Here is a 26,235-nt window from a genome sequence, read left to right as displayed (position 1 = left end):
GCTGGGTTATTGGCAGACTCTGGAATATTTTCCGGAGCCTCGGGTAAAGGCCTCTTTCGGGCAAACCAACCCTTCATTGCTTTTATTTCTGGTACATTTGGATTATTTAGACGCTCATGTCGAAACTTATTCTGTAGAGCTGTAATCCAACTACCCTATTAAAATAATGGTAATTATTTTGAGATCTTTGACAATTTAAAATATATATCAATATCCACCCATAAATATTCAATTGTTAATTTGGTAGGGCGCTTGGATGATGGGGTATAAATCAAGCTCATACGCTTATTCACCTCTATCTGTCCAACAATACACCCTCCCTGTTGCCATGTCTGCTCAAATATATTGGTGGATATTGATAGACTCATGATTTAATGTACATAGCCGCTAGTGCCAGTCAGCCTGTCTCTCAAAAATGGATATTTCTCAATCAAAGCTTCTCCTATGTTTTGGTAATCACGCCTAGTAGAGTACCTAGAATATAAAAAAATTTATAGGGTATTTGTACTTAAGAATGAGTTAAAAATAGCGAGTAAACTGAACCTTGTGACGGCCAATTTCGCTAGGCATTGGTGAAACTAGTCATTACGATATATTTTCAATTTAATAAATCTTACCAAGTATATTTGTTAACATCCTCGAACAAGGTTTTTACCACTTGAGTTGAAAATTTTCGCTGGAATATTTTCGAATCCTTGTTTTTAATGAGGTCCATCACAACTCTGCTTAAACTTGGAACAACATATATCCTTGGCAGTTTTGATAACATCGGGCAGTGCCCAGTATCATCGGATGGCAATAATCCAGCTCCTCCGTTCCCATTTTCGACTCCTTCGTTCCCACTTACGACTCCTTCGTTCCCACTTAAGACTCTTCCGTTAACACCTCCGACTCCCGATGGTCCGGCTTCAGAGGGCCTATGATTCAAACGTACATTAGTATACCTTAAATTGAACTAAATGGATACTTTCTAACAAGATCATTTAAACTGATGATTGGTTTGGGAAATTGAAACTTTTGTTTTGTCTGCAGACGACTAAAATACAACAAATTAAGATTTCTAAAATCATTTTCAAATTAAACATAAAAGAAACTTACTCATTATGCAAAACAGCTGTTTCTTTTTCCTTCTCCAATATTAAGTTTAGTGTGGAGGTGGTTGGGGGAGACCTTCAACTTCCAGATCGTGGTCCACCCACTCTATGAAAATATCATTTTCAAATACCTGAACGATTTTAATCGAATCTACATTAAATAAATCTTGCAGCTTCTTCAGAAATTCTTCTTTTGTGGATAGTTCGTTGCATTGAATTTTTTTTTTACTTTCTTCACATGTCACATGGTATAGAAGTAGAGTCATTCTATAACAATTCAGTCTTGGTTAATTAGTTTATGGTTTAAACACAACATTTTCTTGACCCAGCCTATACATATTTGCAAAGGCCAGCTTTCAATTTCGTCACCAGGATTCATATTGTGCCATTTTTTCTTCGTTTACAGTGTATGCATTATAGTCCGACGGGAGATTCTTAAACGCACACCTAGTTACACCTTAGTTACGCGCATCACGTCACCACGCAAATCCCAATTTAAAAAATAGCGGGTTCTTCATGCCAGCTTAGGTCTTAGAGGCAACGCCGCCTATATTTCGGGTTCACTGCACATGCAATGATATTTTTTAATTTTATCAGTTGTTAACTCTGCACCCCCCCCCCCAAAGGCGTTTATCCGTCTTACGGTAGGCGGCAACGTTAAGAGTTAGGGGTACTAGTCACCATCAAGGCACTGCCTAAGTTTAAATAGCCTAGTAATCGTCCTTATCAGGAACGTTTACCACTCATTCACTAGGTTGTTCGTTTATTTTATTTTAAAGGTTTATCACGAACAGTTTCGGAAGAACATTGATATAGATAAGACAACAGAATTTCATGACCTGATGGAAATCGTAGTTGTTCATGACGTTAGTTTTGAATATATAGGTTTAGCGTAACTAGAACTTAAATTAAATTTAAATACTATAGAACATTGAAGATACACCACCAGCAAAAAACACCGGCTGGAAAATGAGGAAATTACAATAATTGTGAGATTTAAATGCTCTTTTTAAAGACTAATTTGTTATAAAAAATATGTTTACCTGTATTTCAATCTAGAAAGTGGTACCTGCTGTCATCTCCGAAAAAATAGAGCCTCCTACAGTATCATGGTATCCAGCCATCCGATTTATAATGAAACCATTCCCCTACCACACCTCCTTTCTCCCTTAGCTAGTATAAATGACCTAGCTATATTTAAGATTCAATTATTTGATAATATGATTGTTCAAGACGAAAGAAGAGCTGTTGGTTTTGGTTCAAGGACCGACTTTACATTAAATTATACCTTGCCTGAAATACCCATGATATACCAAAATCCAAAACTATACAACGGAATTGAATCCTCTGGAAAAATAGCTCTAAACAAAGAACTTGTTAACATGTTGTTCAATGATATTTTAAAAAGATATTCACTGTATGTATAATATCACTATGAGTTTAGCATTGAGTTATGAGATAATAATTCTAAGTTATTTACTAGATATCCATCTTCACACATGCACGTAGCCAAAAAACTAGTTCAAACCTACCCACACTTAAGACAACAGCCAGGAGAAGGTTTTGTAAGAATATGTTTATTTCATTTAAAGGGGTAATGAAGCCAAACCAAAGTGGTTTTTATATAGTTTCACCAGGAAGGGATATATTTACATTGAGGAAATAAATAAATTGACAGCATTTTAAGCTTTATCTCCAGTCCACCTTAGATTATCTCGGCCTCTTAAATTCATTTAGCATCTCTTTTGGTTCTTTTAAACTCGTTTCAGCGTGATGCGAATAATGAAAACACACCACAAAATAGTCCCTGCTACGTTTTACATTCCCCTATCTAGATTGAAAGAGCGAACTGGGCTATCGCGCTCGTGGACCTGGGGAATTTACACATTCCATCTGGATATAAATTTATCTCTTCCTGGTTCAACTTTGCCTTATTCCAAAGTTCCTATCTGCAATTTAGCTTTCTCAATTGCTGGATCTTTTATTTAAATTTTCTAAAATAGCTTTTACTTATATACTAATACATCCTCTCATTGAAAGGAAAAGTGGTATCATCAACTCAGAACAAAATTCAAGAACTTTAGGTTCGGTTTGAATGAAGTTGACACAGTGAAAGAAGCCAAATTGAAGTACGGCAAATCATCTTATAAAAATCAAGGTTCTAAACTTAGATCCTCAAACTTGATTTGTTCAACAAATCTTGATGAAGACTCAAGCGAACCACCTGTGGAATGTTTTTCATTCCTTCTAAGTGGTACCAGTAGTATTTCAAGGTCTCTAGAGACCATAACCATTGACAGTAACCTAGAGGCGATTACCATTGACAGTAACCTAGAGGCGATTACCAATGACAGTAACCTAGAGGCGATTACCAATGACAGTAACCTAGAAGCGATTGCAACTGAGAGTAGTTTAGAGGCGACTACAACTGAGAGTGATTTAGAGGCGACTACGACTGACAGAAATTTAGAGGCGACTACAACTGCTGGCCATACTTCGAATGGTGGTTCTCATAAGTCGACTGCCACTCTCAAATCTACGACGCCGACGGCCACTCTCAGATCTACGACGCCGACGCCCGCACTCAGATCTACGACGCCGACGGCCGCTCTCAGATCTACGACGCCGACGGCCACTCTCAGATCTACGACGCCGACGCCCGCACTCAGATCTACGACGCCGACGGCCGCTCTCAGATCTACGACGCCTACGGCCGCTCTCAGATCTACGACGCCAACTGCCACTCTCAGATCTCCGACGCCGACGGCCGCTCTCAGATCTACGACGCCAACTGCCACTCTCAGATCTCCGACGCCGACTGCCACTCTCCGATCTCAAGAACCAATTCAAATCGAAAACTGTGTTCAAAATGGGACTACTATGCGATTGGAATGCAGCATCGACAATGGATCAGAAACGCTTGTCCAAAAGTCAGATGAAGTTGGACCAAAACTCATTAGAAGCTCACTTCAAAAATCTCTTTCAAAAAAGAACTGCAAAACTAAAACATTTAACCGTTCATTTACTCAAGTAAAAGCCCATGATGAGTTTGAGGATGAATCGAGTGTCAATACCAACAAAAAATATATGCAAGAAGCAATGTTAAAAAAGCAACCAAATTGGCAAGTGATAGACATCAAGATGGACAGAACGTTTTCTGATCGGCAAAAGCAAATAGTTCACATGAAAGTAGAATCGTACAAAATTTCAGAACAGTATCCTGCTCTTAAAAACATAAGACAGGTAACTGATTTAATTATCTATCAGCTATGAGTTTTATTAAGTTTTTGTTATTTTTAGATTTACATTGAATTTAAAAGAATCACTGGTATAAATTTGGAGGAAAAAATAGACACCGCTCTAAAATCCCACGCATCAAAAATTTGGAGCATGAATCTGAAAGCTTCGGTTGAACTGCGTGCACAAATAATGGAGATAGTTCTAAATATACCAGATCATGAAGCTCAAATGGGTATGAAAAAAAGAAAATAGCGAACAAATGAGTTTCGAGCAGAGTATGGCAAAATTTCCAAGCAATCTCTGGCCCTTATTATATCAAGTCGAGTTCACTCTGGTTAAAACATTAGAACAGCGACTTTGGGAAGCTTCCCTACCCTCAAAACTGAAAAATTGGAGCTAGTTGGAAGTAGCACGATATTTTGAATCTCACATCACTCTGCTAGCTCATTAAGTCGTGTTGCATGCCTTAGAAAAATTTATAATCAATCTTTGACATTTTTTAATGTATTTAATTTACCAATTTCATAGACCTTAAAAAGGCGTACACCATACTACTGATTCCAGGGCTCTTTAACGAAAGTCACAGAAGTTTTTTCTGCGCAAATTCTGACACAGTTAGGCTTCTATTTGGCCCCGTCATAGTCTATTCCGGACAACATTGGTTTACCAATGAAGAATATGAGATATTTGTGGACGGGAAAAACTCCTAGAAGTTGATGGCTTTTACACAGCTGCAAAACAACTGTTCGCGGTTTATTTGGTTTTTAACATAGAATACAATTGCAATATCGAAAAGTCCCTAAAATTTATAGAAACTTTCTTTCTGGGAATGAAGAATTTCAAATGTGGTTCTGCTGTGGGCAAAGTAATTAAAGAAATTCATTTAATTTTCTCGTAAGAAATAATTAGAAAAAAATATTACTGCACTTAGTTTTCTTGTCTTCTATGACTCGAGCGAAAATACTTTGTTCCTTGTATTTAAAAAATCTTCAAATTAATCGAAAAATAGTAAAACTTCTTTCTTTGTCTAAAGCATGTAAAATAATATGTGCTTAATCAGATGATTAACATTGCAACGGATTACCCCGGGAATTATAAGAGGCCGGTCGCACAGAGGGGAATCGTTACAAGCCGCGGAAAAATAGAAATAGGCCTATTTGTTCCAAGCGGAAGAAATGTAATATCAAGAAAACACATACCTTCTATGCATATCGATGAAGATTCTTTTATTCACAGAAAAATAAATGGTTGACAAAAGAAAACTAGAGTTAATTTCCAAAAGGATGACGCGAAAATAACAGTACGCTTGATTTAAACGTGAGACAACAAACCCGAGCCTGGTTCTATTCTTCAATCGGGAGGTGGTTACCGGCCACCGTCAAAATGGAGAGAGAGTAACTTATATATTTGTGCGATGTTTCTATTCGCCTCGGTTGAACAAAAAAAGGGGGAGGGGTAGGAGGAGCGCCGGTGCTGGACATATACAACGTCTAAGGCAAGCGTCGTCTCCAACGCGTTCTGGAACCGTTGCATCCTCCTCCCTGAATCAAAATGGGGACGTAAAAGGATAGAAGCGGGCTCGAAAAAAAAATGTAATAATACAACAAAGGAAAAAGTGTTTTGTTTGTTTTCTATTGACGCGTATATTCGGAATAATCAATGTAAGAGGTTTTTATACCGCGTTTTCGGTCTTTCTGCACAAATTTCCTAGGGCAGACCATGGCACGGTGAAGGCCAATGGCTTGACATACCGGACATAAGTACGTGGCCGTGGGACGTGTGATATGTGGAAAACCCGTTGGGGTCACTGGGTAGAGACGCGCACGGTCAGATTCTAGTATGCCTTGCCATGCAATGGGAAACAGTTCCCGGTTGCGTGGAGGGGCGCGAAGATATGGCATGTCCGGAACGAATAGGCGATCGTATTCGGATACTTCGCACAATTTGTCCTGGGGGATTGGTATCGGCCCATAGTCTTGATTTAGTAGTTCCAACTTCGTATAGAGGGGTAAAGTATCGCGAAATGGCGGGCGGTGACTAGGGGGTTCTGCAACAGCCGCGGTGGTTTCGTCCGAGGTCTCTATTTGTTGCGTTTTTGGGTTGGTCAGGAAAATGTCCGCAGAGGCATCGATTGTGGCATCATGGTCGGATGATGGCCCGGCCGTAGCGGCAGCTTCTGACGGGAAGGTAGCGATGGAGGCAGTTTCGGATCTGGATGCAGATGCAGTGTCCGTACGTTCCGGGGTGATGGAGAAGATGGCGAGTATGGCCTCTGAAATGTCTTCGACTGGAACGGCTTTGGCTATAACGGTTGGAACTGTCCATTCCGGCGGAGGGTCGAGACGGGCTATTTCCTCCATATGTTCTTGTAAGGTTTGGGCAGGTCGTACAGGAAGGGTCACGTGTTGGTGCGGTGTCAACGTAACACGTGGAACAGGGTCAATCTGCTCTGTTCCTTCCGGATGGAGTATTAGCGCATCGTTCCCAGAAACTATATTAACTTGATGACAGCGGTTATGATGAGGTTGCGGGGGTACCGGCTCGAGGTCGGGTTACGATCGCGACAGTTGACATGGGAAGGATTCTCAACGAAGGCTCGTGCCGGAAGCAACGAAATCACCGGGTTTTCTCGAGGAATCGTATTAATGAGGAAGTCCTCTGGTGCGCTTGATGTGTACTGGTTCCGGTATCGGCGGGGTTGAGTTTGCCAATAGAGGAGGCATTTGGGCTCGCTCCTAGAAATGAGAAAATTAAAAATGATTAAGGTTCCAAAAGGATGTGGACTCGGAGACTGCGGTTGAAGTTATCCGGCCGTCAAGACGGTCCTCCTTGGGTGAGCTATCCGGATGCGTTCCCAAGGTGGTTTGGCGACGGGCGTTCTCTTAAAGCAAAAGTCACTCGGATCTAAATCTCGTATTCCCTTCTCCCTTAAATATTGACTGACTTCATTAGGGGAGTGTAACATACTGCTCTTTCGACCAGGGGGATAGTAATAAATATCCATATCCACTCTTCCGGGTTGGACTGTATGGCGGTAACATAGTTCGCGAATCCATCCTTTCCGGAAGGGTTTCTCATAGTTCGTGGCTCTATGCTCCGGAATGGAGGGAGTTATTAGGGGTCGAGTGTCATCTTCACTACTCGAAGATTCAGATTCTTCCGCTACGGCGGAAGGGGGAAGATCGCCTTCCGGGCTTGTTGATAAGGTGTGCGCCTTCTGCATTTTCCTTTGGGGTCTGGTGGACGAACTTCCTGTTGTTGGCACTCTGGCGCGTTTTCTCCTTCGTTCGGTAATTGCAATCCGGCCCGCGTTTTCGGAGGACGAACTCAATTCATCTTGCTCTTGAGTTCTCGGTCGAACTACTCGTCGACTAGTCCGAATCCTGGAATCTTCGGTCGGTGGGCTTCTACTGGATGCCTTTCTAAATTGTTTCTTCTTCGGTCTAATACCAGACGACGTTGTTGTCGGGTGACTTCTTTTACGGAGATCGGGGATCTCAGGTTCGTCGCTAGTGAGGCTACTACTTGACTTTCTTCTCAATGGTCGTCTTTTTCGTCTTGGAGCCGCGGAGGAGGTCGTTGGATGGTCTCGTCTTTCAGGTTCCGGGTCGGATACTCTGTCTTCATCGGTAGACGTACTCAGTTTCCGAAGGGTTTTCTTCCTAGGTCGGATTCCTTCCGTTGACGTTGTGGTAGGGTGGTCCCTCTTCGTTCTCTCGGTTGTAAGCTTCGGAGATACCCGTGTGGTCGCGGAGGGAGGTACTGTTCCTTGTGGTAACGGAGGGAGGTACTGTTCCTTGTGGTAACGGAGGGAGGTACTGTTCCTTGTGGTAACGGGTTGGGTTCTGGATGCATCTCCTCCGGTTGGGGTACTTCTGCTCGAAGAGCATCTGGAGTTATTTCTTCTGGTTCCTGGGTTTTCTTTTTCGGAACTCTATCTACAAATCGGAATGGTCCGATCATTTCCACAACTTCCTCGAACGACTCAGAGGGTGGTCGAGGTCTGTCTTGAGATACGCTGGGAGTATGCGTTCCTTCGGGAGGTGGTGTAATCGTTGTCCTTACTGGAGCAACAGGCGTGTTCGGTATGGTGGTTTCCATATTCCGGACTCCTTCCGCAGATACGACTTCTCCTGGAACTTCTTGGGGTGGAGTTCCTTCTGGAGATTGTACTCTCGGCCGTAGCGGAGAGATTATCTCTTTCGGTCGCGTCTCCTCGCTTTCCTGGTTAGGATTTTCAGGTCCAATCCTTTCTTCTCCTGGGGAACTGGATGTCTCGTTTCCTTCCAATGGAGCTTCTGGGGTTTGATATAACTTCAATTGAGAGATGTTTATAGGGCCGGTCTTTTGTCCAGAAATCATGTCTTCCAGGATATATACAAGAGGACTTCGCTTCGCAATAATCTTGAACGGGCCGGTCCATTTCGGACAGAGTTTGGCCATTCGGCCAAGATTGGCGTTGGATAAAGGGTGAGTTACCTTCCATACGATAGTTCCGATCTTCCCTCCTGCGATCGTAGTATTTCTTTTGTTTGGCTTGGGCCAGTTTGGAAAAGTTCTTAGTTAATCGCCATTGGTCTCTGAGGATGCTTAATGTCTCGGATCGGCCTTCAAATTCCTCGAGAGGCATACCAATGTCTATTTCCTAGGGGAGTCTCGGTTCTCTTCCCATTTTCAAATAGAATGGGGATCGTTTTGTAGTCTCGTGAGGAGCGAAGTTGATCGCAAAGGCGAGAGCATTCAATGTTTCATCCCATGTCCGATGATTATTCTCTACATAAATGGAAATCGTTTCTCCAAGGACGCGATTGACTCGTTCGGTAATGTTCGACTGCGGGTGATACGGGGAGGTATGGATAGGTCCAATGTGGAATAACTTGCATGTGTCATGCCATAAGGAGGACACGAACTGGGTTCCTCGATCGCTGAGGATCTGTTTTGGTGCTCCCCATCTGCAGACAAAGTTCTTGAGGGCTAACGCGCAGGCGTCTGCAGTGATCCTTTTCAATGGTATCAGTTCGACAAACTTTGTCATATAATCCGTGAAGACGAGGAGGTACTTGTATCCTCTTCTACTGATTGGAAATGGTCCCATGATGTCGACTCCATCTTATCGAACGGTCCAGTTGGAACGGTGGAGATCATAAGTCCTGGAGTTCTGCGGTTACTGATCTTATATTGTTGACATAAGACACATTCCTTGACGTATTGCCTTACGTCCTTCTCTAGGTCAGGCCACCAGTATCTGTAGCCGACTTTTTCCTTGGTCTTGTATTTCCCTCTGTGTGCGGAAAGCGGATGGTCATGTAGGAGTCGTATTGCCTCCCTTCTTAAAGATCTTGGTAAGTAAATCCTAACTGGGCGGACTCCGGACGCCTTGTGGTAGATTAGATGGTTGACCATCTCAAAATCTGGATTTTCCGGAGGATTATTTTGTTGTAAGAGTTCAATAATGCGACGGATGATAGGGTCTTCTCCTTGAGCTGTTATAATGTCGTCGCGATCGAAGATGTGAAAGTTCGCATGCGGGTATGGTGGCAAAATATAAGCGAGATGAGAATGATCCGATGCTGCATTGGATTCTTCGGATGATGCGCCTGGACTTTCTTCTTCTTCCACCGAGGAAGCGACTGACATGGCATAAAAACCGATCGGAGCTCTTGAAAGGGCATCCGCAACGACATTTTCGACACCCTTCTTATGTTGAACCTTGAAATCAAATGTCTGCAGATACATCGAATTTGGCTCTTTAAGTCCAAAGAGCCATTGTAGCGCCTTGTGGTCTGTTACCACCGTGAATGGTTTACTTTCCAAATACGGGCGGAAATGTCCAATAGCCCAGTGAATCGCGAGACATTCCTTCTCGGATGTACTGTAACTCGCTTCAGCGTTTCTAAGATTTCTGCTGACTTAGGCAATCGGAACTTCGGTTCCGTCTTGGATCTGGGATAGCATTACTCCTAATCCGGTGTCGGAGGCATCTGTTGTTAGGATGCTGGGTGCATCTGGCTTGTACGCGGCTAGAGGTGGAGAGTTGCAAATAGCTTCCTTGATTTTCTTAAAAGCGTCTTCTTGTTCAGGACCCCATTTAAATTTGATTCCCTTTTTCTTCAAGTTGTTGAGTGGGGTAGCCAGTTTCGAATAGTGGGGTATAAAGCGGTGATGCCATCCGGCCATTCCCAGAAATCGTTGAAGTTGCCTTAAAGTTCTTGGTCAAGGATATTTTCGGATGGCTTCCACCTTGGATGGATCGATATAGATTCCTGTCTCATTTATGACATGTCCCAAAACTACAGCTTCCGACTGAGCAAATCGACATTTCTTCAATTGAAGAGTAAGACCAGCGTTCTTCAATTTATTCATGACGTATTCTAGAGCATTTTTCTATTCCTTCCATGTTTCGGATGCGATGAGGATATCGTCCAGATACACGACGATAGAGAATTTTTCTCCATCTCGGAATACTTCACCCATCAAACGCTGAAAGGTACTCGGTGCATTGCAGAGTCCAAATGGGAGAACATTGAACTCATACTTGCCGGCATGAGTTATGAAAGCAGTCTTGGGTGCACTTCCGGGTTCCATCTCGACTTGCCAATAGCCAGATTTCAAGTCCAGGCCGGTGATATATTTGGGTTTTCCCAATTTGTTCAGCGTTTCACCGATTCGAGGAATCGGATAGGGGTCTTTGGCTGTGATGGAATTGAGTTCTCGAACATCTATGCAGAATCTATACTTCTTTTTCCCAGTTCCAGATCCATCATCCTGTTCTATGATTACTACAGGAGAGGCCCATGGTGAAGTCGATGGCTTAATGATGCCGTCCTTTAACCTTTCATAAATTTTGCGCTCGATAATTTTCTTCTTATCTTCGCTCACGCGGTATGGTCTTTTGTGGATGGGTTTCGCGCTACCGGTATGTATTTCGTGCACGACCAAGCTCGTTCGTCCCAACTTGTCGCTAAATAATTCGGGGAATCTAAGAAGGGGTTCTTTCAACTCTCTCTTCTGCTTAATTGAGAGGGAGGTTGATTCAACCGCTTCATTAACATTTGAGATCATTTGGGGCGACGGAGGCAATTGATCGTCTGTCACTTCCACTAATTTTAGGGTGAGTCCATCGATAGTACAAGTTAGACTCCCAAAGTCGATTACTGTTTTCCAGTCCTCAAGGAAGTCTTGGCCTAGTATTGCGTCACAAAGTAGAGAGGGGACGATGTGAAATTCTTGACTAAATCGTCTGGTAATATTCTGTTCAAAAGTTATTTCAAAGTCCAACATCGTAGAGCCTTTTGTGAACGAATATTGTCCGTTTCCCATAACAATACACTCGGATGTTTCTGAGTTGGGCTCTAACCTAATGTCTCCTCTAAACCTTTGTATCGCCCTCCCTTGATCTAGGCTTATCATTGAAACTTCTGCCCATTGTCAATTCTGGTAGGTAGGCTTAAATGTTCAAATTGTATCTTTATTAAGTGAGGAGTCCGTTTTGGAAGGTCTCCTCTTCGTTGAACTGTGGCAAGGTGAAGGGGCTGTCCTGCCACAAGTCCGTTGTCTTCGTTAGGGACTATCGAGACGCGGGAGGGAGACGTCCTCTGTGACTCCCCCCCCGGGTTGGCGTTTCCCGAATTCTGGTCTCTTCGTCTCTCAACCCGTGGTGATGGACACTCACTTGCATAGTGATTTTGACCACCACAGTTAAAACAGGTAAATGGTCGTGCTTCCTAAAAGGATTCCTGAGGAACTTGATTCTCTGGGTTCGAGTGACGTCTTGGAGGAGGTGGAAGGGCTCGTTGTCGAGGCAGTTGCTCTCGTCGTTCATAGGCTGGGTTTCTTCTTTCGAAAATTCTAGTTTGACGAGGGTAATCGTCTTGTGGCGGACGTCTTCTCGAGTCCCGGTAGGGTTGCCTAGATTGGGGGTTTGGTCTCGGGAAAGGAGCTCGATAGTTTTGAGCTGGAGGACTTTGTGGAACAACTTGGGTAGAAGTAGGAGTTTGTGATCCGTCCGGAAGAGGGGTGTTGGTAATTCCGTGATGGATGTCCCTATTAGTAACATGTCCCTATTAGTAACATGTCCCATACATTGGGTACACCTTTGACCCATCCCCGTTTGGGAGTTATTTGTGATCGCGGGAGCTACCTGTTCTCTAACAACTATAGGGTCTTGAGTTGCTTTATTAGGTGGGGTAGTCTCCTTTTTGGATGGGCTTGGTGGATGTAAGTCAAAAGTTTGTTCGATGTTAAAGCAAACATCATGTAGGTCTGCTATTGTATTTGCTGGGAGAACCATGAGTAATCCCTTAAATTCCATCCTTAGATTACGTTTCATAATAATGAGTAGCTCATCTTCCGGTATTGGGGGACTTAAACTCTGATTAACCCTAATAAAATGACCGAAAAACTCATCTATAGATTCATCAAGTTTTTGTTTTCTAGTCTGCAAGTCTAGTCTAGCTTTAGCTCCCTCATCCTTTATTCTATAAAGTCTTTTTAATCTTCCCTTAAACTCTGCCCAATCTACTCCAGGGGGAAGGGAACGAAACCAGGAAAGGGCGTTATCTCGTAATAAGAGGGGCATGAAAAGCATTTTATCGTCCTCGCTAATTTTGTGAAAGCTGACATATTCTTCGAATTTCCTAATGAATTCGGGGACGCTTTCATTTCTTCGCCCGAAAAAGGCTAATCGTTCTGGGGGTTCTAAACCCTTTACATTGCCTTGGTTGGATACTGCCAGGTTAGAAAATGACTGTAAAACTGACGCTAGAAAAGCAGCCTGTTGGGCGCCTCCGGCAGTAGGATTTCCTTGTGATTGGGGATTAGATGTCCCTTGGGCCTGACTAGTCCCCTGTGTTCCTTGGAGCTGAGAGCTAGGAGGCGGGGAATTTGCTTGGGGGGCAACTGAGGGCTGACTGTTGGTCCTCTGCGATTGTCCTACTGGATTTGCTCTAGCTAATCGTATCGGGGCACTCGTGTAACTAACTGAACTACTCCTTGGAATGGTTCCACGATTGAAAGTAGTCGTTTGGGTAGCTAAAGGCATTGTGGCTGTCGACGTAATCGGGGGATTTATTCGCGTGGAAGAAGTCCAATTCTGCATAAACTGTTTGGCCCCTGCGTAAGCGCTTATCTCAGTTGTTGGCTTAGGCCTAGGTCTAATTGGGCTAGTTCGAGGCGTTACTGGTGCCGTAGGGAGATCTGCTATGCTCCCGTATCTGGATCGGTTTGTTATATTTCCTCCAAGGGCATGACTTGGGCATCGTTTATAGAAAAGGGCTAAATTGTCTTCGCGCCTACGTCTTTCTGCCTCAACTAGAGCGAGGGTATGAGGTGATATGTCGTCTTGTTCAGACTGTGTTTTAAAAGGATCTGAATCAAGGTTGTCATCCCATGGGGGATCTTCATTGGGATCATAGGCATACGCCATCTTTGTTGCGGTTAACCGAGGGGGGCGTAAAAGGCTTCCGACCACGAGATTAGGCTTAGCGGAATGAAGCGGGGATCCAAAAGATTCCAATGATTTGGAAGAAACCGAGGAGGATTCCGATTTCTTTCTCTCGCGGTATGATTTATTAAAATTTGGGCACGATTCGGGTTCGCTCATTCAATTATTAAGTTTAAAACACAATTGAATTTATCCGACAATGAATGTTCCCCGATAATTAAATTCCAAAAAAAATCGCTAATCAAAATATAAATATCTAAATAAATTATACCCCAGCTTAATCAATTCCACAAGAAATGCAATAATAATAGGTAAAAATTTAATGGACAATTGTAAAACAATCAAATATCTGAACTACGCCTCAGAATATTCCAGAACGGGAGGGTCCAAGATGGCGGCTTTTTCGCTCAAACCAAAACTAAAACGATAGCGAAGCCGAAGCGGGCCCGACCACCCCGTCGAAAAAAAAATGGCGACGGCGAATCGGAAAAAGCAATAACCGAGGGTTCGAAAACCATGGGCACCGGCACCATTTGCAACGGATTGCCCGGGAATTATAAGAGGCCGGTCGCACAGAGGGGAATCGTTACAAGCCGCGGAAAAATAGAAATAGGCCTCTTTGTTCCAAGCGGAAGAAATGTAATATCAAGAAAACACATACCTTCTATGCATATCGATGAAGATTCTTTTATTCACAGACAGGGCCGTCTTCAGTGTTATATGGGCCCCTGGGCAGTGCAGTATATTGGGCCCCCTAATCCCCTATACAAATAAAATTAATCGAGAAATAAAATATTTATTTTTTCCTTCAAACAAAAGTCTACAAATTTAATAGTCAACGCGAAGTCAGAAACATTTGCGCACTTTCTTCCTTGAAAATTCCTTAACAATTGGATCGAAGTCGATCATTTTTTGGATCGCCATTACGTAATTTACGTTTGAACACATTATTGACAAATATCTTGTCTTGGAATTCTAATACTTTCTCCAACTGTATGCGTGTGAAAGGTCGCTTTCATGGTTCTGACAAGATGTCGGCCCATTTCGAATCCAGCACTCAACTGTGTACGGATTGCTGATTACCCATAGCCCTGCATCTGTTTCCTGGAAGGAAGATGTTTTCGTTTCACATTTAGGCACTTCCACTGGTGGAATATCCTCATCTAGATCAGTTGTAGGAACAAGTGATGACTCCACTGCAATGTCGGTTGGAACTGTGGTAGTCGTTGAGGGTCGGTGATATTGTTGAAAGAGTAATTTCACCAGGCTCAGCACTTCTCATAACATATTAATGGAACCATGATGTTACCTTGGGAAATTTGTTAGCTTTCTCTTTCTCCTGCACAGCTCGTTTTATCTTCTGGGCACCGCTCAAAGTATTAAGTTTCATTTTTGAATTGATCACTAATAATCTCTATTTATAGTTTGTCTAACATCTCAGCCATAATTTTATTCATGACAGGCATTATATTTTAAACAGAGTTGTCTACTTTCAGCAGGGAAAGAAATAGACTTGTACCTCACGTGCCACCTAACAGCCGGAATGAGCGAGAAAATTCCAGGTTTTCTCTCTGCGCATGGGCAAAATTACAGTATAGACTGAATCTGTTTTAGGGTGAAGGATTCAAACTAAGTAAATAAGCCAATATGCGGTTGTGAAGTGAGGCCATGGGGAGGGGGGATAATGTAAAAGCCTAGGCAATGGGTGACTACCTAATAGGTCTCAGATTTTTAGTTTTACATTTTTCAAGTTCGAAGGCCAAATTTTTCATTGCAAAGACTGAATGACCGATGGAAAGTAGTTTAAATTTTCTAGTGGTTTTCTTATGACAAGAAATGTAAAATGAGTATTATTTGGCAATTATGGGGCCCCTGTTCTTAAGGGGCCCCTGGGCCAGTGCCCAACGGGCCCAATGGATAAGACGGCACTGTTCACTGAAAAATAAATGGTTGACAAAAGAAATCTAGAGTTAATTTCCAAAAGGATGACGCGAAAATAACAGTACGCTTGATTTAAACGTGAGACAACGAACCCGAGTCTGGTTCTATCCTTCAATCGGGAGGTGGTTACCGGCCACCGTCAAAATGGAGAGAGAGTAACTTATATATTTGTGCGATGTTTGTTTTCGCCTCGGTTGAACAAAAAAGGGGTAGGGGTAGGAGGAGCGCCGGTGCTGGACATATACAACGTCTAAGGCAAGCGTCGTCTGCAACGCGTTCTGGAACCGTTGCATCATACAAGGACCAAAATTTTCTTTTTCTTTCTAATGAAATGTTTTATGTTCGGTTTTTCTCATTTATGACTTACTTTCTCAGTTAGAAAAACCATTTTATTATATTGCTTTTCGAAATACTTTAATATTATTATTTGATTTTAAAAAGAAAATTAATTTTGGGCTTCACTCTTAAATTGAAAATGAGCCCTGAAATCCGTCCTCTCTTTATGATAAAATGTAGTTTACTACATTCAAAATTTAAAAGAAAATATTTTTTGAAGTTCAAGAATATTAAAGTTTAATGTCGCTCTTAATTGGGTGACTATTAAATTTTTCATTTCTAAATTAAAATAAAAACCTTTGTTAGTAAAATATTATTCGCATATAATGTAACGGGCGTTAATTGTGAAACTGTATATTTATGTATTTCCAAATTTTGTACTTTAAAATAAAGAATGAATGAATAATTAATTTGAAAATTTTCTAATTATTGCTACCATAAATACTTTAGTACACTGTCATACCATATACCGTTTTATAAGGCGCCTACAACCTAATAGAAGCCAACCATGTATGGTTATTTTCGAAACCATTATGAGCTGAAGTAATCACCTTAAATGGAAATATATACCATAAAGGGTTTACAGTTAAAACTTTCAGGGATTCAATCAAAACCATTTTCTAATTAATAGCCTTGAAAAGGTTTAGAGTTAAAACTTTCAGGGTTTCAGTCTAAACTATTTTCAAATAAAAAGTCTTGAAAGGGTTTACAGCTAAAACTTTCAGGGTTTCAATCTAAACTATTTTCAAATTAAAAGTCTTGAAAGAGTTTACAGTTAAAACTTTCAGGGTTTCAATCTAAACCATTTTCCGATAAAAGGTTAACAAAGGGTTTTAAATGAAACCCTTAGAGTTATGATTTATCCAGCATATTATATTAATGGTTTATCATGGAACGTTCTCCGGTTTTGATTTTGGACTAAAACGACCAATTCATTTATGGTTTCAATCGAAACCATTATTTTTTACAGTGTAGGTAGTGCATTCATACTTATGGAACATATCTTATAAACGTATGATGTTATCTTGAAATATAGTAAAATTCCCAATTTGATTTCAAATCTAAAATTGACCCGGTTTGGCGAATTATATTCAACGGTGTCTCCTCGAGAAATAAATATCAATGCAATGTTACGAGCTTTGGACCTTCATTAGTCCGATTAAAAAACTTATATTTAAATTCAAATACTAGAGATAATTATATTAATATTAAATGAAATGTTTAAAACACGCACCACGAAACGAGGTTTTCGGCTCTTACGCTATTATAAATTTTTAAAAATAGTTAAATTTTTTTCTAAAAATCAAAACTAGATTTTAACTTCAAAGATGATACAGAGTCTAAGATCCATCAGCAATATTTCTCGAGAGACACCAGAGTTCGAAAGAGATTTAGTAACTTTTTAGCAATATGCTTTTTAAAAAAACTTGAAGTTGTTCTTACCAGACTGGAGAAGCGATGACGATGAACAGTTTCAGCCAGAGTTTGTTTTTGGTTATTTTACGAGGAGCTTGAACTGTTGGGAATGGCTTCGCCTACACGCGTTTTGATGTGATTCGTTTTGAATTGAACTAAGGGGGAGGGAGTAGACATCACTAGACAATGACAAGTACGGTTTAAAGGAACAGTGAAGAAAGTATGGTTTCAGTCTCTTTAAATATTGGTTAAGCCAAACACCTTTTTTATCATTGTCTTTTAAAACGACCACGCACAGGGCTTCTTCAGAACTCTAACTATAACTAGTATTATCGTGAAAATGATTGAAGTCGTTAATGCATCGTAATATTTATCAATATGTTTTGAACAGCATTAATTAAGAATAAGTAACTATTTCACAATACCTTGAATGAGTCTCGTGCGAGATTCGTTTTGCATATTATACCTTTGACGTAGAAAGCAAAACATGTCAAGTGAACATCAAAACTTAATTTAAAAATTATTATTCTACTCGTATTGTTTACTAGTTTTTGAAGTTAAGGCGAATGTGACGTGGTACGGGCTGTAAAGTCTAGACTATTATATGTGAACAGCTCTTAGACTGTGACTATACAATGAAATTGGCATTTAACGTTGTGTATTATTACGCCCAGGGTGCACGCTTTGCCAATTTATTACAAGTCACAAAATGGGCCGTAAGCCCACGTGATAGCGCCAATGTTCTTCCTTCCACATCACAATTGCTTCACAGTACGAGTTGGAAGCAGCTTGAATACCTTTTCTTAACCCGCTTATGGAGTCTCTTGTTATTTGGTGTGCACTAGTACCACAAACACAAAAACACACGAAGTACACTAGGTACTTTTGGTATATAACACACGTAGCTAAAAAAGTAAGATGTGGTGCAACCACGAAGGACTTACTATCCATTATATCAGTACAATAAAACTTCTGGATCTTTCTAATCAACTTCAAAAGTTCAAATGAATAATTAACAAAACGTTTTAACTAACCACATACCAGATATTTCATAATACATAGATTTACAAAACATGCAAGTTAACGTTTTAAAAAAAGTAATAATTATTATGTGCACTGTTCGCTTAATATATTTTTCATCTTACATAGATCGTAGGTTGTATGTTGTCTATGTTATTATTCGGGCTAATTTTATAAAAAAGAAATGAAGTGCTTTCAATTTAATGGTTAGTGTGTATACAAATGCAACCAATTTTTGGTTTTCGAGACATGTAGTGAATAATTTGACCTAATTCTCAGTGTGCCGGGGGGGGGAAGTTACTGTATTTTAGGAGGTTAATTCTTGGCACAGCCACACGACCCAGAACAATATTTCCTAGGCCCTGCATCAGAGCACTTAAACTCCTGGCAGTCATCGTCATTTGTACAAGAACATTCGCGTCTGCGTACGGGACCTCCGCTAATATGAGGTAGCTTGTAGCAATTTACCGGCGCCTTCTCGGAGTACTGTGGGCACTGTTTTATATCATCCTCGGTACAAGCTGCGTTAAATGTAAACAATAAGTAATAGGAACAATGGACTTAACAAGCGTTTTTGGTTTTAGAAGTTTCTACGCTATCAGGAATACGTTCCGTTAATAGGAGTCATTGCGAAGACTCCATTTTCACTCAACGTATCTAGGCGGGTTTTGTGAAAGGAGCGATAGACTAATCATTATGTATGATGAATTTTTCCTCGCGAATAATCTGCCTCTGTATTGTGTTGTTTAGCTTCAATTTTAGAGTTAAATATTCTCACGGAACGTCCTCCTCGCGAAATTAAGGTGGACCAGCATCAGAAGGACAAAGACATACTTGAAAAACATTTTTCTGGGAATAATGTAAAATGTTGAATAATTTTAAATCCGCAGACTTGCGGGATGGGGTATAAATGAATTTCTAGTTAAAATCCCAATTCCAATTAAGTCAATATTGAAAAACACATTTAAGAAATTTAATCACTAATCAGGGGACCTTCCAAAGGTTGCGCTCCTTAACATTTTTGTGGCTTGCAATATTAAACTAAAACTTAAGTTTAACTAAACGGTCTCTGCTTTACGTTAAGCGTTATAGTTGTACTTACTTCAATAGTGGCAATTTGTCCTTATAGCGACTTGACGGTAGTCGAGGTACTTGGAGGGATCTGGTTTGATAAGGATCCTCGTCATGCGTTTATAAAGGATTATTTTTAGGGTTTAACAGTGGGAGGGGGACAGATGTGACAGGATATTAGAGTGCGCTTTAAAGGGATAATGAAGAGAGGAAATATTTAGTATTGTTAACGAAATTGACATTAACATTCTCTTCAATATACTGTTAGTTCTAGCAGGAACATATGGCCGTTTAATGAGAATCATTGTATACTAATTTTCACTGAACCTTAGACCACCAAACCCGCGTTAATAAATGGCTATGCGTAGCACACGCCCTCACTCGTCTACCGACCGCCATTTTTCGCCGAATTTTACTAGGGTTTGGTAATAAACTTGCGACTCCAGCCGTCACAGCCGTCAGGTGTAGCTCTAACCAAACCTAGCTTCCAATTCAGTTGCCTGTCCAACTATATTTATTTGATTTATATCTAACGTATTTAATCGTGCAGTTGTTTTAGTTCGACTTATCTTTAAAATAAGTCATCATGATTTTTAATATTATGTTTTAACAGTAATAATAAATTAAAAATTACTGGCCAATCTTTATTACCACTTTTGAAGGGTTGCGTGTAAGGTGTGTTTTTAAGTTTAAGCGTGCCGCCAATCTCAATTAATGCCAGATGTGTTTTAAAATAAATTATGAACAAGTTGGGAAAACCAAAATATTACCTCTCCGAGTCAAGACGACTACTTACAAACTTATTTACCCATATATGGAAATGTTTCTTAAGTTAAAATTTATGAAATATTAAAGCAGTATACAAAGCATAGCAAATTTACTGTAAATCAGACGACATTTTACATCCAATAATGATATACTTGTACACATTAAAATCATCCGATGGGGGAAAAACGGGAAATGAAGAGATAAAACTTTGGAGGGATATTACCTTTACGTGTTTGTAAAGGCCCAATTTTCTACTCCTCAACTGTATGCCCTCTATGTTCAAAGAGGGGTTGGCATGTAAACACTATCCTCTCGTTTCACCTCAACGATTTTCTTAGTTTAACAACATGACTTAACGTTACATAACACCAAAGCTTATTTGTGGCTACACACACTGAAAGTAAATGCGTACCATAAAAAGCATGAAAACACGAAGCTATTATCCGATTACGAACAGATAGACCAAGAGCCCGTGGCCTGGATCTTACCTCATAAAGTACAAAAGGTCTGACCATTGGAATGAGTTCAGTTTTGATGCTCATTAATAGATTTGGCCGTCTTACGCGTCACAGCTGGGGCACTCGAGGGGGGCGGGGTCATGTTTGACCCGAATGAGGTATGATTTCTTACCTCATGAGGTACATGAATAAAAAAGGTGGCAAATGATAGAACTGGAAATGGCGATTCCAAATATATGAAATCTGACGTCATCAAAGGGGGCCATCAATAAATCAGACGGGGGTTAAAATGGTCGAATGAGGTATGAATTCTTACCTCATGAGGTACATGTATGAATCCGGTGTTGTTTGATAGATCTGGTCGTGCTAAATAATAGAATATAAAATCTGACTGGAAAATACGTGGCTTAGGTTATATCTGACGGCCTGATTCTTGCGTCAGACTATGACAACTTCGTGCCTCATAAAGCTAGATTATCACTCGACCAAAAAAAACCGGCGCAAATCACGCAGCATACGGTAGAAATTTTACCTTACGCTGTAGAGTGTTCACACTACGACTGAATTTTGAGTTTGGCGGTAGATATTTTTGGGTCACGTGACAGATTAGAGTGGTTTCCATAACATTTATTTCGCACTCTGAATTGGTATCTCTGTCTCATTGTCGCTTAGATCGTACAAGAAAGTATATTTTCTAACCTCCTCAATAAAGACTTCGTTATTATCATCTTACCTCTATATACTTCCATTAAATACATTTTTCATTCTTCGTGGCATGTTCCGACCAAAAAAAAAATACATGGCGACTATCAATCTATCAAGCGTATGCGTGCACTCTTGAAATTTATGACGTAGTCAGTGGGATAAGTTCTTTGGCTGAGACACCGGCGTAACGCCGAACACGACCGAAAAATAGAACACAACTTGCGCCCGGCCGAGCGAAAATTCCAATGGGCTTGGCGTAAACATTTTTCGGTCGAACCCCTTTCTGCCGGGTCTCCGTCGTGATTTCCGTCGAGTGCGAGTCTAGCTTAAATGTAGCAGGTGATATATTTTAAAATCAGCCCCACTGATGTCAAGTTCATTAAACTTAACTTGTTTGAGCGAGTTTTCGAGGTAATGTGGTGAAATGCTTCTGACTGTGATAAATGAAATGAACTTAAATCGGCATCATTTAATAGTAGAGCTATTTCAATTCGGGGGTAAGGAGAGTTTTTGAGGCGGGGTTTCGTCAGTCCCCGCCTAGGTGCCTTATTGTGCGCGAAATTTAGATTAGAGTTCTACAGTGGCCCGTACGGAGGGAAGGTGAAAATCGGCTCCGTTTATTGGCAGACCCAACTGTGACGTTTCCCCCTTCAACTGATATAGCTCTATGCAGGCACATTTTATTTCACACTCATTCAATGAAACCTTCTAACGTTAAATTATTATTTAATGCAAATAAAGATACAAAAATGTTACATTTTAAACGTCATCTGGTTCATCATCCGAATCAGTCTGATAATCAATATATACGGTTTCATCGTCAGAGTCACCCTCCCTCCTTGTGGGCCACTGTAAAACTCTATGCTAAATTTCGCGCACAATAAGGCACCTAGGCGGGGACTGACGAAACCCCGACTCCAAAACTCTCCTTACCCCCGAATTGAAATAGCTCTATTATTAAATGATGCCAATTTAAGTTCATCTCATTTATCACAGTCAAAAATATTTCACCACATTACCACGATAGAAACAGAGGCAACTCGCTCAAACAAGTTAAGTTTAATGTACTTGACATCAGTGGGGCTAGTTTTACAATATATAACCTGCTACATTTAATCTAGACTTGCACTCGAAGGAAATCACGACGGAGATCCGGCAAAAAGGGGTTCGACCGAAAAATCTTTACGCCGAGCCCGACGGAATTTCCGCTTGGCCGGGCGCGTGTTGTGTTTTATTTTTCGGTCGTGTTCGGCGTTACGCCGGTGTCTCAGCCAATGAAATTATCCCACTGACTACGTCATAAATTTAAAGAGTGCACGCATACGCTAGATAAATTAATAGCCGCCATGTAGTTTTTTTTGGTCGGAACATGCCACGAAGAAATAAAAATGTACCTAAAGGAAGTCTTTATTGAGGAGGTTAGAAAATATACTTTCTTGTACGATCTAAGCGACAATGAGACAGAGATACTAATTCAGAGTGCGAAATAAATGTTATGGAAACCACTCTAATCTGTCACGTGACCCAAAAATATCTACCGCCAAACTCAAAATTCAGTCGTAGTGTGAACACTCTACAGCGTAAGGTAAAATTTCTACCGTATGCTGCGTGATTTGCGCCGGTTTTTTTTCGGTCGAGTGGGAATCTAGCTTTATGAGGCACGAAGTTGTCATAGTCTGACGCAAGAATCAGGCCGTCAGATTAAACCTAAGCCACGTATTTTCCAGTCAGATTTTATATTCTGTTATTTAGCACGACCAGATCTATCAAACAACACCGGATTCATACATGTACCTCATGAGGTAAGAATTCATACCTCATGAGGTAAGAATTCATACCTCATTCGACCATTTTAATCCCCGTCTGATTTATTGATGGCCCCCTTTGATGACGTCAGATTTCATATATTTGGAATCGCCATTTCCAGTTCTATCATTTGCCACCTTTTTTATTCATGTACCTCATGAGGTAAGAAATCATACCTCATTAGGGCCAAACATGACCTCGCCCCCCTCGAATGCCCCAGCTGTGACGCGTAAGACGGCCAAATCTATTAATGAGCATCAAAACTGAACTCATTCCAATGGTCAGACCTTTTGTACTTTATGAGGTAAGATCCAGGCCACTGGCTCTTGGTCTAAGACCTTTCACTGGTCTGGGCTGCGTTCAGCAGAGCTCACCAAAAAAGACAGCGGATTTTGGAAATGTTTACCGGTGAGCTCTGTCGTCATAGCTTTTCTCCGGTCATCGGCGTTTTATAAATGACGCTAGCGCAATAAAGCGTGCAAGGTACCAAGGCTTAACAAAAATTGTAGGATAACATATTTATAGAGATAGATAACAACTTTTATAATTAAAATTAGAAAATAACATATCTCTTAAAATTCTCGCGTGATCAACTGGTTTCACGCCAATTAAATAGCTATAGTCCCATAAACCTATTTGTGTTAATTCCTCCATGGTTTTTTCGCCAAGCTAAGAACTACGCGTTTTACGTCACGTTATCCAAAAACTTAAAGCCGACTATTTTCTTTGAAGACCGCGCTAAGCACCGTGACGTCAAAATTCAAAAACAAAATCCCGTTATGTAGGACACTGCTAACAGCGCTGGGCTCTGCTGAACGCGGCCCAGATTTCCACCATGATTATAAAATCTAAGCCTAATTATTTTAAAGTGTATTTAACTTTCGGCTCACTCTGAACCGTTAATGTCTCTGCATACAGAAACGAAAACCAAACCCAAACGTTTACTTTTTGGTTCACTAGGCCTATTGACAAATAAAAGTTCATTTGACCAGCATAGCAGCGTTGTGCTTGTATTCACTGTTACTTTAGAAAGGATTATGCTATAAACAGATGTAGTATAGCTTAAGTAATATATAAACATCCATTTTAAATAATAATATTAAAAAAAATCTTTGGAATATCAAAATGAAACGGAGCTTTAAAGCTACAAAAGTACTAAATGCATCATAATTACGAAAAATATTTCCACATACTCATTTTATATTATGGAAAACGGGAATATTAAGGTTCTGAAGGATTTCTTTACACATCAAAACAAAACGAACTTCTAACGCAGCGCACTAGTGTTACAACGGACGGACACATATAGACAAACACATAGACTGCTGTTTTACCCTTTCCGTATTAATTTTGAGTTGAGAGACATGATTATCTTAAATATTAAAATAAATATAATTAATATTAAATATTTTCTTCGATAGTTGTTCGCCTTATTGAGCGTTACATCGTTTTGAAAAAGAACAATTAAACATTCTTGAGAGACTTGACTAATATTGGCGTTTGAAATGAAGCATACGCCGGTTGCTTCGCCTTCATCAAATAGGTAGTATATAAGGGTGTCGAATCGCAGCTATGGATAAGAACAGCGCAATTGCGTGAACCTTTGGTGGAAGCCCCACCATTGGGAGGCCGGACGTTTCTCGTAACCCTGGCCGATCGCCGCGTATGTCTTAACCTTAAGGAGTAGAAGCCAGGTGTACAGACTGGTGTCCATGTGGGATGGACAAAAACAAAGACCAGAAGATGGTGGTGTTAGAAGCCAGGTGTACAGACTGGTGTCCATGTGGGATGGACAAAAACAAAGACCAGAAGATGGTGGTGTTAGATGCCAGGTGTACAAACTGGTGTCCATGTGGGATGGACAAAAACAAAGACCAGAAAATGATGGTGATAGAAGCCAGTAAGTACAGACTGGTGTCTATGTGGAATGGACAAAGACCACAAAATGGTGGTGTTTGAAGCCAATAAGTACAGATTGGTATTCATGTAGAATAGACAATTGACTAGTCAGATGAAGTAATAGTGGCCAGTTGATTTGTGGATAGATTCAAGTTTTGAAATTTCCGGGAACTGTGAACACGGTCCGGAAATAGCGAACACATTTGCTTCAATTCGGAAACTGCGAACACGGTCCCCTGGGGTGTAAGTCAATAACAACAGACAGACACACACACACACACACCCACACAGACACGTCGAAATTAGAACCTCTCCGTGACATACGTCACTCGGAGAGGTAAAAATAATTTTTTATTATCTAGTATTGTTTACCAGTATACTTTGTTTAACGCAACCAGTTGTAATGTCTGCGAGATTAATATTTTCCCGTATTGAGGTGAGTGACCAGGACGCTGTTGATGAACTAAATCAGTTTAAAGTTTAATATTAATTGAAATTTAAAATTAGCAAAATTTACCCAATTACCCAATTTTTGGTTTCTATTAGCGGCTCTAAACATTTGAGCTTCAGTGCAACCTATAAGGGTCCTCCGCAATTAATTCGGTTTCAGTATATGATTAATCAGGGTTGGAAATGAGGTTTACTTGAGAGGTGTGTTAATAACCTAACTCTTCCTTGATTTTGTTGAACATTTTTAAATTCCCTGACTTTTCCCTGACCTGTTTCTCTCATTTTGCAATCCTTCGTGACAATTTCTCAGTCACCAGTGGCAAACTCATGGAACATATCTTATGAAGTTATGTCAACGCATATACGATATCGCTTCTCGACCTTTTCAAATCAACTTTAAATGAATAATTGACAAATATTTTTAACCACATAACACTTTATTTCTAAATAGATCTAGTTGCAAACGTGAATGTTAATCACACTTTGATTAACATAAATACAACACTAATACAATCAAGATTATACACACATTTTAATATATATTTCAGTGAATACTCCGTAAATTATTAAATAATTAATCTACTGTCAT

This window comes from Phalangium opilio, unplaced genomic scaffold (genome assembly GCF_054372755.1).
Source record: "Phalangium opilio isolate 3A_F unplaced genomic scaffold, DU_Popi_V2 ptg000009l_1, whole genome shotgun sequence".
Classification (NCBI taxonomy): Eukaryota; Metazoa; Arthropoda; class Arachnida; order Opiliones; family Phalangiidae; genus Phalangium; species Phalangium opilio.
The sequence above is the reverse complement of the archived record's forward strand: the minus strand, read 5'-3'. Positions refer to the sequence as shown.